The sequence below is a fragment of the Colossoma macropomum genome, unplaced genomic scaffold (assembly GCF_904425465.1).
Source record: "Colossoma macropomum unplaced genomic scaffold, Colossoma_macropomum, whole genome shotgun sequence".
Lineage (NCBI taxonomy): Eukaryota > Metazoa > Chordata > Actinopteri > Characiformes > Serrasalmidae > Colossoma > Colossoma macropomum.
The window spans coordinates 23,455,042-23,468,717 of record NW_023494784.1 but is presented as its reverse complement, the minus strand read 5'-3'; positions in this window follow the sequence as shown (position 1 = coordinate 23,468,717).

Below are 13,676 nucleotides of genomic sequence, written 5' to 3'. Positions count from 1 at the left end.
GGCTGCTTCACGGTCCACCGCCCAACTGTTCGCTCAGCCCTATTGGATTATCCACCATCCCGGATTGTTTTACACATGTTTAGAAGGCTGCAGAGTTCAGGCCCTGCTTCACCCCCTTCACCCACATCTGCTGCTGGTTTCTCCCACTTTGCATCTGGTTGTATTTGCACAAATATAATTCCATATTCAGAATCATCTCCCGCGGCAGTCAGCACTGTATTTCATGAAACCCTGAGCAAGAGCTTTCTAACATCTGTGTGTGAATATACCAGTGGACCTGCCTGTTTGTGCCCCCTCCAACCCCCTCACCCAGTCCTACAGCCTCTGGGCTCTGTTTCCTGGCCACCCAGTAGAGATTCTTCACTTTGCACCTCCATCATGAGAATTTTTTCATGAAAGTGTGTGCTATTTTTCTTTCCTTCATCTGTCCAGAATAGGTGGTTTTATTCCAACCTCTCCTCATATTCCCCATGCTTCTATCTTTAACCTGCTATTACAGCCCAGGGTGCCTGGAAGAGACTGTTTTTGTGCAGTGGTAAATGCTGAAATTATTTGTGTGTGTGTGTGTGTGTGAGAGAGAGAGAGAGAGAGAGAGAGAGAGAGAGAGAGAGAGAGAAAGAGAAAGAGAGAGAGAGAGGGTGGGAATGCATACATGTCATCTGGCTGTGATAGATTTAAGGATAAATATGTGGATAATCTGTGTGTGTGAGCGTGTGTTTTGGAATGTTTGTTCATGTTTGCATGAGAGTGTGTGTTTATGTGTGTGTTATGTATGTGTGTGGTCCATTTGAATTGCATCCTTCTACAAACTAATTTTAGGTGATGTAGTCTGCATTTACATGCATGCATGCATATGCTTGTTACATCAAATATTATAGAAAGTCGGGTGTTGGGTGCTTCTAGTGAATCTATGTTTTTTGGCTATAAGGCTCATATAATAAGTCTCTTAATCTGCACTTTAAATAGGCATTCTGGCCTAAAACTAGAGTTTAATATACTATTTGTCATGGGTCATCAATGTTCTCTCATACAAAAACCAGCATGCATTACACTAGTACATCATACAACCACTTGGAATCCCTGTGGTGTCACCCAATCTTGACTGCAAACCTATGATTTTATTTTTACTGAAATGGACAGAAGAGATATGTTTTTTACAGTTTCTTTCAGATAGAAATAAAGAAAGCAAAACTTAAAGTAAAGTATCTAGATAGCTGAGAAGCTACTTTGCTCCTCAAAAGCCATTTCTGCCATTTGAGAAATGCATTCTCTCCATTGTTATGATCATTTGAAGACATTTACTACAGTTAAATGGCTGCAATAGAAAATTCAGCTTCCTAGCAGTAACATTACCTTGCTGCCTTCTGTTTGCATTCACTAGCTAATGAAAAAATAAAAAACATTTCAGAACAACCTGCCTGCAAAAAGCATCCCAAAGCAGTTGAAGTTTTTCAGCACCTTCAAAATACAACTTTCTCAGTCTTTAAACCAGAAAATCTCACCCAAGAGATGGAGTGTCCCTCTAAGTCGATTAATTCTACTATACTCTCACAAATAACCATGCTGCAATAAGCATGATATGTGGCGTTTTGATTTATGTTTGTTCTACACAGGCTAAAGGAATCTGAATAGTCGTTTAAAACAATTCTAATATGAATGACTTTAATCACATGTTTGTCTGTGTGGCGAAGAAGTAGTCCGCTATAGGAAACAACATCCCTTCACCTACTCCAACTGCATGCAGAAAAACGAAACTCTGTCCGTCTACCAAATGAAAGTTTTCATCACCCTCCATGGTCACTAATTGTTCATCTCCTCACCACAGATCAATCTGCGTGGCCACCCTTGTGGTTCTCTCATCTCTTCTGAAAGCACCTATGAGGTCTCCTTCTTATTCCTCGCCGGAGTGTATTGAGATCAGGGCCTATTGACCGCTCCTCCTGTGCTGAGGAGAGAATAGGCTGGTTGGTGGTGACCGACAGTCCACCTGTGATAATAGAGACAGGCAGGGGGCCCGGGGAGCGCTGGGGCCGGGAACTGGGCCTCAGCCTGCATCAACGACTCCCTGATCCGCCTCCATCCTGACACTGACAGACAGGCCGTCCCCTCTGACACCACGGCCCGCCGAGCCCATGGGGCGCCTGCCACCCAAGTGGATGGATGGATGAATGGATGGGAAGACGGATGGATCAACTGCTTAGATAGATGCACAGTTCCATCTAATTGAAAATTTTGAGGAGTGAGAGCCTAGGGAAATTTCCATAGATTTAACCTTTTTTTGCTCCTATTTCAGTGTGAAAGTCTGTTAAGGAAAATAAACACTTGGAGAAAAGTATTTTGTGTAAAGCAATGTTTGCTTCTCAGAGGAGAGTCTGGTTTTCATTATAGCCGTGCCATGTCTGGCTAGCCTGTAGCCCAGAGCCAGAAACCCAAATGAGCACAAGGCTCAGGGCTAAAGGTGGCCTATAATGGAGTTATGTCCATGCTACACTCACTACAACTAAGAACAGAACTGACTTCATGCTCCATCCAGAAATGCGTCCTTTTGTAGCAACTATTGCAAAATTGCACAAGCTTTATAGAACATTAGCAAAAATTCCATTCAAAATAACGAAAAGATGTATTGCTTTTTGTTTATGTCTGGTACTTAAAGTTGAGTTTTCAGTTTAAAATGCTGTGCTACTACACCAGACAATGTTGTTCTAGCTAATCAAAACTAGAAAGGATGGATATGACAATGATGAGTATGCTAATGTTAGCTCAACTGCACAACAAAAAAACATCTGATCTATACATCTGATCTATCCTAACAAATTACCATTTTTACATGCACACAATAGCCCAACTAAAGCCATGTTTCCAAATAAGTTGGGACACTGTGCAAAATGTAATTGAAAACAGAATGAATTGATGTGCAAATCATTTAAACCCAATATTGAACTGAAAATAGTACAAAAACAATGCTGAAACAGAGAAATTTGATTATTTTTTGAAAAATATATGCCCATTTGGGAAAAGTTGGTACAGGAGCAACAAAAGGTAAAGTTGTGTAATGCTAAAGCAAAACCTGGTGGAACATCTCACAACTAATTATGTTAATTGGCGACAGGTCAGTAACATGATTGGATGTAAAAAGAGCATCTCAGAGAGGCTGAGTATTTCAGAAGTTGGGGAGGGGTTCAGTACTCTGTGAATGACTGTGAAGGCAAATAATGTAACAATTCAAGAATAACATTCTTCACCATAAAATAGCAAAGAACTCAGGGATTTCATCATCTACAGTACATATCATTCGAAGATTCAGAGAATCTGGAGAAATCTCTGTAGGCAAGGGTCAAGGCCAAAACCAATAATAACTGGCCGTGATCTTTGGGCCCTCAGGTGGATTAAAAACAAACATGATTTTGAAGTGAAAATCACTGCCATGGCTCAGGAACACTTCTAAAACCACTGTCTGTGAGCACAGTTTGTCGCTGCATCCACAAATGCAAGTTAAAACTCTATCATGCAAAGAAGAAACCATATGTGAAAAGGATCCACAGAAATCCTGCCAACTTCTCTGGGCCAGAGCTCATTTAAGATGGACTGAGGAGAAATGGAAAAGTGTGCTGTGTCCAACAAATCAAAATTTGAAATTCTTTTTAAAGATCATGGAAGCTGCATCCTCCAGGTTAAAAAGGAGAGGAACCATCCATCTTATTATCACAGTTCAAAAGCCAGCATCTGTGATGGTGTAGGGGTGCATTAAGACATATGACAAGGTGACTTGCACATCTGTAAGGACACCATTAATGCTGAATGATATATTCAGATTTTGTAGCAACATATGCTGCCATCCAGACAACGTCTTTCTCGGGGAAGGCTTTGTTTATTTCAGCATGTATTACGACAGCATGGCTCCATGGTAAAAGTGTCCAGGTGCTTAACTAGCCTGCCTGCAGCCCAGATCTGTTACCCATTGAAAACATGTGGTGCATTATGAAAGGAAAGGAGAACCTGAACTATTGAGCAGCTGAAATCTTATATTAAGCAAGAATGGGAAAACATTTCACTTTCAAAACTACAGCAATTGTTCTCCTCAGTTCCCGAACACTTACAGAGCTGTTAAAAGGAGAGGTGATGAAACACAATAGTAAACATGCCTCTGTCACAACTTTTTTTTTAAACATGTATAAAATTTCTCAGTTTCAACATTTGATATGTTGTCTTTGTACTATTTCAATTAAAAATAGGGTCTTGAATGATTTGCACATCATTACATTCTTTTTTTATTTACATTTTCCAAAGCATCCCCACTTTTTTGGAATCAGAGTTGTAAGTTTTTACTTAGTCTAAGAAACTACACAGAATACTAACATGTTCAAAAGACCAGTCCATTCATAGCCACATTCACATGCAAACTAGGGGTGGTATAGACTAATCGACTAGTCAACTAGTTGAGTAATAAATCCACTAGTCGGCACTTGACTAGTTGAGGACAGTGCCTAAACACAGCAGTGGTAAAAACGGAAGTGAACAAGGAGGAGAGAACAGAAATCAGTTTTTCTTCTAAACACAAAGCCCAAAGTACTTTATAAGTACTAACTCTGAAAGGTTTGCTTGTGAGTAGATGCAAGTGCTCGCTACTAACATTTCACTTGATAAACAGTCTTTTGTTTCAGACCAGTGGACAGACCAGAGCCAGTTTAAATTCTTTGTAAAGTGAGATTCTGAGAGCTGAGGTGATTTTAGCATGCAGCTTACATCAAACAGTCTAAGGGAAGAATGCCTGAGGCTGAAATTTACTAAAATACAATAAAAACTGTTCTGCATTGCTCATCTCACTTAACTGCAACATGAAACGCCTCCTTTATGATGAGCCTACATTTATACGTATGAGACATCTCACAATGTCTGTTTCTGACAAAATATTTAACATGAGGGACATCACTTCTTCCACCAAAATGCAGACTGCTTCCAATTTTTGTGACTTGTCTTGGTGTCATAAAGCCAAAATCACACATGTTGTACTGCAGAAAGTGCTGAAATATGTTGAGTCAGAGGAGCGACCTAAACATTTTGATGTCCAAATCTATAGAATTATCTCTGGCTAACATCAGCCTGGAACGCTTGTGTTAACCACGCCAAAATTAGGTCACTAAGACCTTAGACCACGACAACTGAATCGTTTACAGGATCTTATCATATATAGATTAACAGTCTTAGCTATACCAGTATGGAACCACTGGAGTACATGTAAATGTAAAGTGAGGTCAAAAAGTCTGAATTTTGAGTGAAAAGTTAAATGTTTTAGATTTTTTAAATATTTGATGTGTCTCCCTTTTGCTTTAATGGCAGGGTTCACTTGAGCTGATTCCGTAGATTGAATCCTCATAAGAGTCATCTGAACACAAGCTTCAATGGAAGGACTAGACTATTTTGTTCAAAGGCCTTTACATGGTCAATGTCACAAATTTGCTTAGATTTGAATAGTGACTTCGAAATGCAGTGAAGAATCCTGAATATTTCTTCTTTATTTTTTGACAATATCTCATTATGTTCGATGGGATCTTTGCCGGCGCTCTGTAAAGCTTGTCCTACCTGGCAACAGTTGCTAGGAAAGAATGTATTGCATGCTGTGGGCCGCCATGGTCCTAATATCTGACAGCAGCAGATGTGTGTGTGTGTTTTCAACAGGCAGGGAAACAGACAGCTATGTGTGTGTGTGTGTGTATATGGTGAGTTGGGGGGGGGTGTCCCTCAGGAGAGATGTGTTTCAGCACCTTGTCTCTTTTTCTGTTATAGCGCTGACAGAACAGGAGGGAAGGAGTGCGGGAGGGAGGAGTGCATTCGGTTCTCTCACTCTCCTCCCTTGTCTTCACTCTCCCTCCATCATAAAGCCGGTAATGAGGAAGGTTAAAGGTGGTGGTCAGGGGCTGAGACCAGGGAGCCGTCAAGCCACTTGTCATTTACTATAATTCCAAACCAGGCCTACAGGGACTCGAACTCACTCTCTGTCCAATTTACACACACTCGCAAGACTAAGAAGACATATCATTGAAGATAGTGTATCTGCACCATAGCAGACTACAGGTGTAGAGAGAGTTTCTTTTTAAAAAGAGTTCTCTCACAGACAGAAAGAATACACTTATAGCATGTCTCTTCTTTGACAACAGTATAGTTTTGGAAAGAATATTCGATGGAAAGAGCATTTATCAAACACAATAAAAAAATCTTCCACAAACTCTATTCCACATTTTACTGCATGTCACTTTACTGCATGCCATAGCTCGGAGTAATGGAAGCAAACCAATTCTTTGAAAACAAAGTTCTGTGGTTTATCAGAGAACTGATACTGAGAAAATGAGACCTCTTCTAATTTGACCACAAAGGAACCAGCCCTAGACGGGCTGACATGATTCATTTGGTTCATTTCGTTTGAAGGAAAGAAACAGTCATTATCTTTCTGAATTGGCCGCCAACTTCCTTCGGTGAATTCTGCAGAATAGGGCCAAACTTCATTTTTGATGCAATTATCCCTTTCGTTTTTCTCTGTTTATGTGTAGTTTCCCCCACCACCTTTATTTTCCTCTGATGACCTCAAAAAAACAAAAAAAGAAAAAGAAATGTGCACTCGTTCTGCTGTGGAAATGATGCACTCCACCACTTCCACAAGTCTTTAAACATTATTGTTATTACTGATATAACATTATAGCTCTTCAGATTGTAAATAACAATAAGGAACTATGCTTGAAAAAAAGTTATCTCTGCCAATGCTTGCATCTAGAACCCCATAATCCTCACAATTCCACTTCAAATCCTATAAGGACTTTTCCGAGTAAACGCACATACATACACAGGTCATCAGTTCCTGACTGTGCAAAGAGGGGCAATGGGGTCCCAGTTGGACTGCAGAGAATGAGTTTACTTTGGCCAAATGTGTGGCTGAATGATGATTAAATCATTTATTAGTTCAGGCTATCATTACCCAGCATCAGCACATGTTAGACACCACTAATGACTGCTCCATCTCCCAGCCCACGCAGCAACGTGATGACTGATAGACTGCCAGAACACAGTAAGAACCCTAAGAACTCAACATTCAAGTGTCAATAGCCTAGTGTGTGGGAGTGAGAAAGAGAGAGAGAGAGAGAGAGTTAGCAAGCTGAATTGGAAGATGAAGGTCTACTTGCATGAAAAAAATAAGTAAAAAAAAAAACAACTGGAATTTAAAAAATGCTTAAAAGATATAGAAAAAAATGAGCCTCCTAACAACCATGTAAAACCTAGCAGACCACTAAAACTGCCTCCATCAGATAAACAGCACTTAAAGGTTTCACCTTTGAGAGAGAGGAGAAAAATCAAGCTTCACTTTTGCTTCAGATCTGAAAAATTCCACAGGTGTTTCTGTCCATCCTTCTAGTGTGAGAAGACAACTCAACACAATGAGTATGAAAGGATGTGACAACAAGCTGCAAACTAAGAAAAGTAAAGGTATGAAAAAAATAAAATTTCCAAATATAACAAAGAATCAACTGGTGTTCTCAGAACAGTGGACTGACCACATCCAGTCCAGACCTCAACATCACTGAATGTGTTTGTGGGAAAGGAGGTGTGGAAATATATTGCTGCAGATTTCTGTAAAAACTGAAAAGAATGTAAACTGTAATCAAGGCAAAGAGTGGAGACACTAAGTACTGAAAATCTTGACATTATATTTACTTGTTGAAGCTTCAATGTAATTTTCTGTTAAATATGTTTTCTGCTTTTCCGAACGCTCAAAATGAATAACTTGAACTTAATGGCTGTTTTGACTAGAAATTAAATAAATGAAGAGTGGAAATGAAACAGGAACCAAGCCTGTGTTCTTCTAACCAAAATATGAACTAAAATATTCTCTTGGTAACTTTTTTAAAACAAAAAAATACTGTTATTTTTCTTCATCTGCATTTATTCTAATGTTACATAGTGCTTTTATGGGCAAAAAACACACTTGCTTACAAAATACATAGATTTAAACAATTTTCATGGCTGCCAAGTACTTTTTTACTGTACATGCAAAGTAAATTTCATTAGATACTTTTGTGATACAGTCAACAACCAAAGGCATTTGATGTTATGCAAAGTTTGAGAATGACAAAGTAAACCCACAGCAGAGCGAGGTTATAGGACAGAAGTGATGATACACCAGAGAGCGAGAGAATGAGAGATGGAGGGCAAGTAGCCCCCCAAGCAGGACAGTGATGATAACCAGATAAAGCTGCTGGGCTTGAGGCCTGATTTCATCACTGTGCATCATTACAAACTCACCCTTCTCCCAAATTTACTCTCCTCTTTTTCCTTTCTTCCTTACAGTATCTCGTACACACTGCAAGTGCTGCACATAATGTATGCCGTATGTATGGAAAGTGTGTGTGTGCACGTGTGTGCCCCCTTTAGGCTCTACTGCTGTCAGCACGCTACTCTTCAGCATCTCTAAAGGGTATCGCTTTACATTGAAGTCATAGGCCTGGAACCTCCTCCCTTTCTCTGCACCAAACCCTGTAATTTCAATTTGCATTTCATTCCAGTGTAATCTCTTTACATTCTCCGTGGTAAACACAAACCTGGTGCTGGTGAGCACAGGGAGCAGATCCAGGCCACTTTGCTTCCAGAGATTCCGGGATGGGTCTCGAAATTTGCAGGAGAACATTAAGTGTTCACAATGTCTCCACTTTATTTTTCATACATGACCTGTATTTCAAAATAATGGCCAATAAATTTAGTTAGGGAACAGAAGTGCCACTCATTACAGTTTCATGATAAATTTGTGTTAAATTATCCTTTTATGTCCCATTATGTCTCTGAAGCGTTTCTGGGAGATACAGTTTGTGGCTGTTTCTAGAATGTTAAGAGGATAAACTTCCCAGGAAAGTGCAGAGCTTCAAAAGACATATAAACGTGGCTTCATAATCACTGCTTGAAAAAGTCCAGTTGATGTTGAAATCTGTGTATATAAAATCATGGTTGCTGCAAACAGATTTATTTGGTTTACACTTTCTACACTATATTCTCTGTAAGAATTAACTGGATATATTCTGGCCATTAAAGTAGGCTGAGCAAGTAAGTAGAAAGCTAAAAGCTAACGCTAACACTAACGCTCTAATTAATAAAAGACAAACTTTGAGTTCAAGCCTTCGTAGAAAGAGTTACTGACAAATACATACAGTATAAAGAACGGTATTTACATGCCTGGTTCGAGCTTAAAATGTCTTGATTTAAACTACAGCTGACATCAAAATCCAACATAATGCTGTGCTAACCCTGTTAACTTGAAGCTAATATGCCATTCAAGGAGCATTTAGCACTGGTTTAAGAAAAATAGGTAAATTAGCACATTTTTACATGAGTACATTGATATGTAATGGCACAGCTTTTTGCCTGTACTTGAGATTGTGAACAACATTAAGAGGTTGAAATGAAGTGATTTTATCAGCATAAGTAATTTAGGTCGGCGCTACGTAGAACCTTCTGACTAAAGTGTTTTTCTCACACAGGTTCAGGTTTCTTGACAGATTTATTAGAAACATTGGTACAAAAGCAGATAAGTATCTCAATGACGAATATTATTTACATTTGTATTTATTCCCACATTTCTATCGTGTTAGAATGTTGTTAGCATTTAACAAATATAGACGGTTTGCACTTCGCAGGAAGTTCTGTCCATAAGCCACTCAAAGCATCATGGGGCATAGGAATAAGGTGGATAGGGTCGTCAAAGCACAACATCAGTGGCCAACATGATGATTCAGTGCATATAAAGACATATGAATGTTGAAAATTAAAATTAAAGTTCAATTTAAGATGTCTTAAGTACTACCCAGTTGAAGAGCCTATGGCAATGTGATTCAGAGCTGACAAACAAAGACAGCAATTAGAAGTTTAACATACAGTAGTTCCATAGGCATAATGATAATGCCTCCTCAAAATAGGCATGTAAAGAATCTTATGGCTCATAACCCACTAAGCCACTGAAGACACCCATTCCAGTCATATGTGCATATGTGAGGTTCCTGTCGACTTAACAAATTACTGTTTTGTACGTCTGCAAGGCAGGCATGGAATCTCTCTTGTCCTCTGTAATCCTGTGCCATCATGAAACTGACAAACTCACAGGGACTCCAGAAAATTAGATGGTTCAGTGGCAAAAACACGGCCAACAACAAAAATTTCCTTGAACATTTGCATGTAATTAAGGACGTAATTAAAGTGCACAATAGATGGCTTGGAGACGGGCAGGATCTGCTGGCTGCTTTTATGGCCTGTTGCTTTGCAGCTCTGTTCCTGAATAACGAAGCGGAGAGAAGCTCAGGCATACCCATCACAGCTGGAATCTCTTCTCATATCCTAAATATGGCTGCCCGGAGATTAACAGCTTTTTAAAACAAACCATAAACGTTTCAGATGGATTACTACGTGATCATTAGTGGTGACTGAAGTGGCAGGACTAGGTGATGTATGCTTAGCAAGTATAGTGTTAACATTGCTGTTTACGTTGAATTTTCACACTTTGTTTTTCATATAACCTTCACATTTTTTGGTGAACTGTACAAATTTCATGTTTTCAGATTTTTGTCAGTGGTGTGAACTTAAAACCCAAGTTCAAAGCGGGAAGAAAAATATGCAAAATGAGACTTTTTTTTTTTTTTACCAGTAAAGCATTAACTTTGTTAAACATACTGTGGTTTAAAGTAGTAACAATTCAATGAGTTTTCCAAAACAGTAATACCTTGGAATATTCTTACAATTTTAAATGGAATATAGTACTAATAATAATTTTAGTATATTTTTGTTTTCAGAACAATAGTTTCTTGTCTTGGATAAACAGAAAGAGCAGAAGAGAAATAGAAGGCAATGTCGCTAGGATATAAAGTTTGAGATGAATATAATAAAAGTGATAAAACTTTGTGATTGGGACTGAGCTTGTTGAATTAACATAAACACAGATGCCTTTCAGTGTAGGTAAATGAGCATGACCTATACTTACAACTACTTGCCATAGGGGTCTGAAACAGAAACAACAGATGGGAAGAATTACTTTAAGCTATTTACTCTCACCCTTTAAATACCAAAAGCTTTAACCACTGAGCATTGTATAGAAGATGATCTCTATTTACAAAAACTCACTTTTATTGTTCTGCTAAACTGTCTGACTACGGATGCATTTAATGTAGTGGGGGACTGAGAGTATACTACAAATAAACACCACTAACAAACACTGGATTAGAGATATATTCTGAAGTATAATGGATTTACAAGGCAGGCAATTTTCTCTTCACAAATTTCTGTTAAACTGTTAAACTAATGCTGCCTCCTACTTTTTACAGCGTTCATCAAACTGGAAACCATAGATGAGACTGATTTCTTTTAGCGGTCTGCATTATGGGTTTTTACTAGCCTTAAAAAACCTCAAAAGCTTTATCTTCACAGCCTGTAAAAGGAGATGAGCACACATTTCTCAAACTGATTATATTTAATTTGGTTATAATTGATCATCTAGGTAGCCAACAATGTTCTCAAAAATAACATCTGTCTTAAATTCAGTAAAGGCATTAAAAATGGTGGTTAGCAGCACAGAATATCAAAATCATGATTTGAGATTTTCCACAAGGATATTGGAAAATATATATCACATATTGGCTCAGATATATTTTTTTATAAATATAAATTTTGACAGAACCAAAACTTTAGCTACAAATCAAAATGCTTGTTAGACCCTCTACTGTCTACTGTGTCAGTTCTTTTTACAGCTGGTTGGACTGAGGACAAACTGCACAGTTAGGGGTCCTTGTGCCGCTATCAAGAGATATAAAGTACATCAAGTATATCAAGATGATATCAAGATATCAAGTATGCTCATGCTGCAAAACATGTGTGGGCCCATATCACTGAAAATTGAAATTTCCTCACTTTTTTGAAGAAAACTTTGATGTAGTATCTAAACACTTTTAAAGTTTCAAGACTTATCATTCACTGCCCAATATTTATATGGAAACTTAGCTGCAAAACAGCCCATTTCATATTTTTTGTTTTTGAAATGTCATGAAAATCAACACCTTTACATTTCCATCTATTCAGCCTACATTTATGCTGAACTTATAATGACTTTTTCATTTTGAATCCTCTACAGAGAAGACATTTCTGCACATTTCAATGCACAAGTACTGTTTATTTGCTGAGTTTAGTATATGGGAAAACAAAATAAAAGATACACAGCCTGTGCAAAAGTTATGGCACATGTTATATTTTATGTTTTATTTTTTCCTATGTAAAATTCAGCAAATAAATAGAAATTGCACACTAAAATTTGCAGATGAAGGCCATATTTAAGTTTCTTCCCTGTAGAGGATGTGTTTCAACTTAGAAAATCAACTAAATATATAACTTCACCAGGAGTTTTCAAACTTTTGCATATGACTATATAACAATCTAAAAGGCACTGGAACAAAAACTGCCTGTTTACTTTTTAATTATTTTTCTACATCTTTTGACACGGTGGGTGGCCTTTACATTGTATCAAAACTTCATAATAAATGGACCAATAAAAATGCTCTAAAATCATTTGGAATAAAACTTCTTTATGTGACTTCCATTAAAAGTAAAGAATTAAAGTTCAATTGCTATTTTGGAGATACTTGTTTTTCTTTGGACAGCAACAATTTGCTATGAAGTACTTAAACTTTCTCAGTGGTGCAAGTTATTCCAAAAGTAACAGCAGATTTCTCCTTAATAGGTATTTGTAAAGCCAGGTCAAAAGAACATAGTCCACCAGGGCCAAAAAGTTCATGGGTTAGGCCGGGATTCCTGAGCACAGGCCACCCTCTAGTGGAGAGTCTCTAGAGTGGCTTTAAGGAAGGTCACTTTCATCAAGGTTTACCATGAACAGAACAGACAGATAGAAACAATTAGGCATAATGAAGTAAGCTAACCATCCGTACCCAGGCTAAGACAACCGGAGCGTTATGAATCAGACCGAAACCACACTGCATGGGTGAGTGATGCTGCAGTGCGCTGGCCTAATGGAAATGATAGGAGTGATTAGCCTTTAATGTGCACTGCATGATGATATCAGATATCATAGGCAATGTGTAGGCCCTATTTCTCCAACATGGGGAGGTGCACTTTTAAGGCATCAGCACACCAATGGAAACGATCATCATTCCTGCATAATCATCCTGATGTTAAAAAAATACTACCTCAACAACAGAGTAAGTGTGCAGCATTATAAAAGTGGAGACGCTGTTGCTGTGGGGACTGAATGTAAATAACATGATCTTTCAGTGCCGTCTGGAAAATATCCTGGGTGTCTTTGTTTCCTTTTGCCTGATATTTGAGGGCCTCCATTATCGTATTTATTTGTGATGCTAAACTCTCAGTCCATGGCTTGGATTATGTAGTGGGGGATTGAGACTATATCCTAAACAAACAGAACTATTAAAGCTGGATTTTGGATATATCCTGAACAATAATGGATTTACAAGGCAAAACGGTTTTTTCTCTCTTTCACAACTTCTTCATTTTCCAGATATTGAAACCAGACTGAAGGGGTTAGTGCGCGTGGGGGTGGGACCTGGCTGGCTTCTCTACCATCACTTTAAAAGGCCAGTATGCAAGGGAATGGGGGACACAGAGAGGCAGAGAGTGGCCAAGGCTCTGGC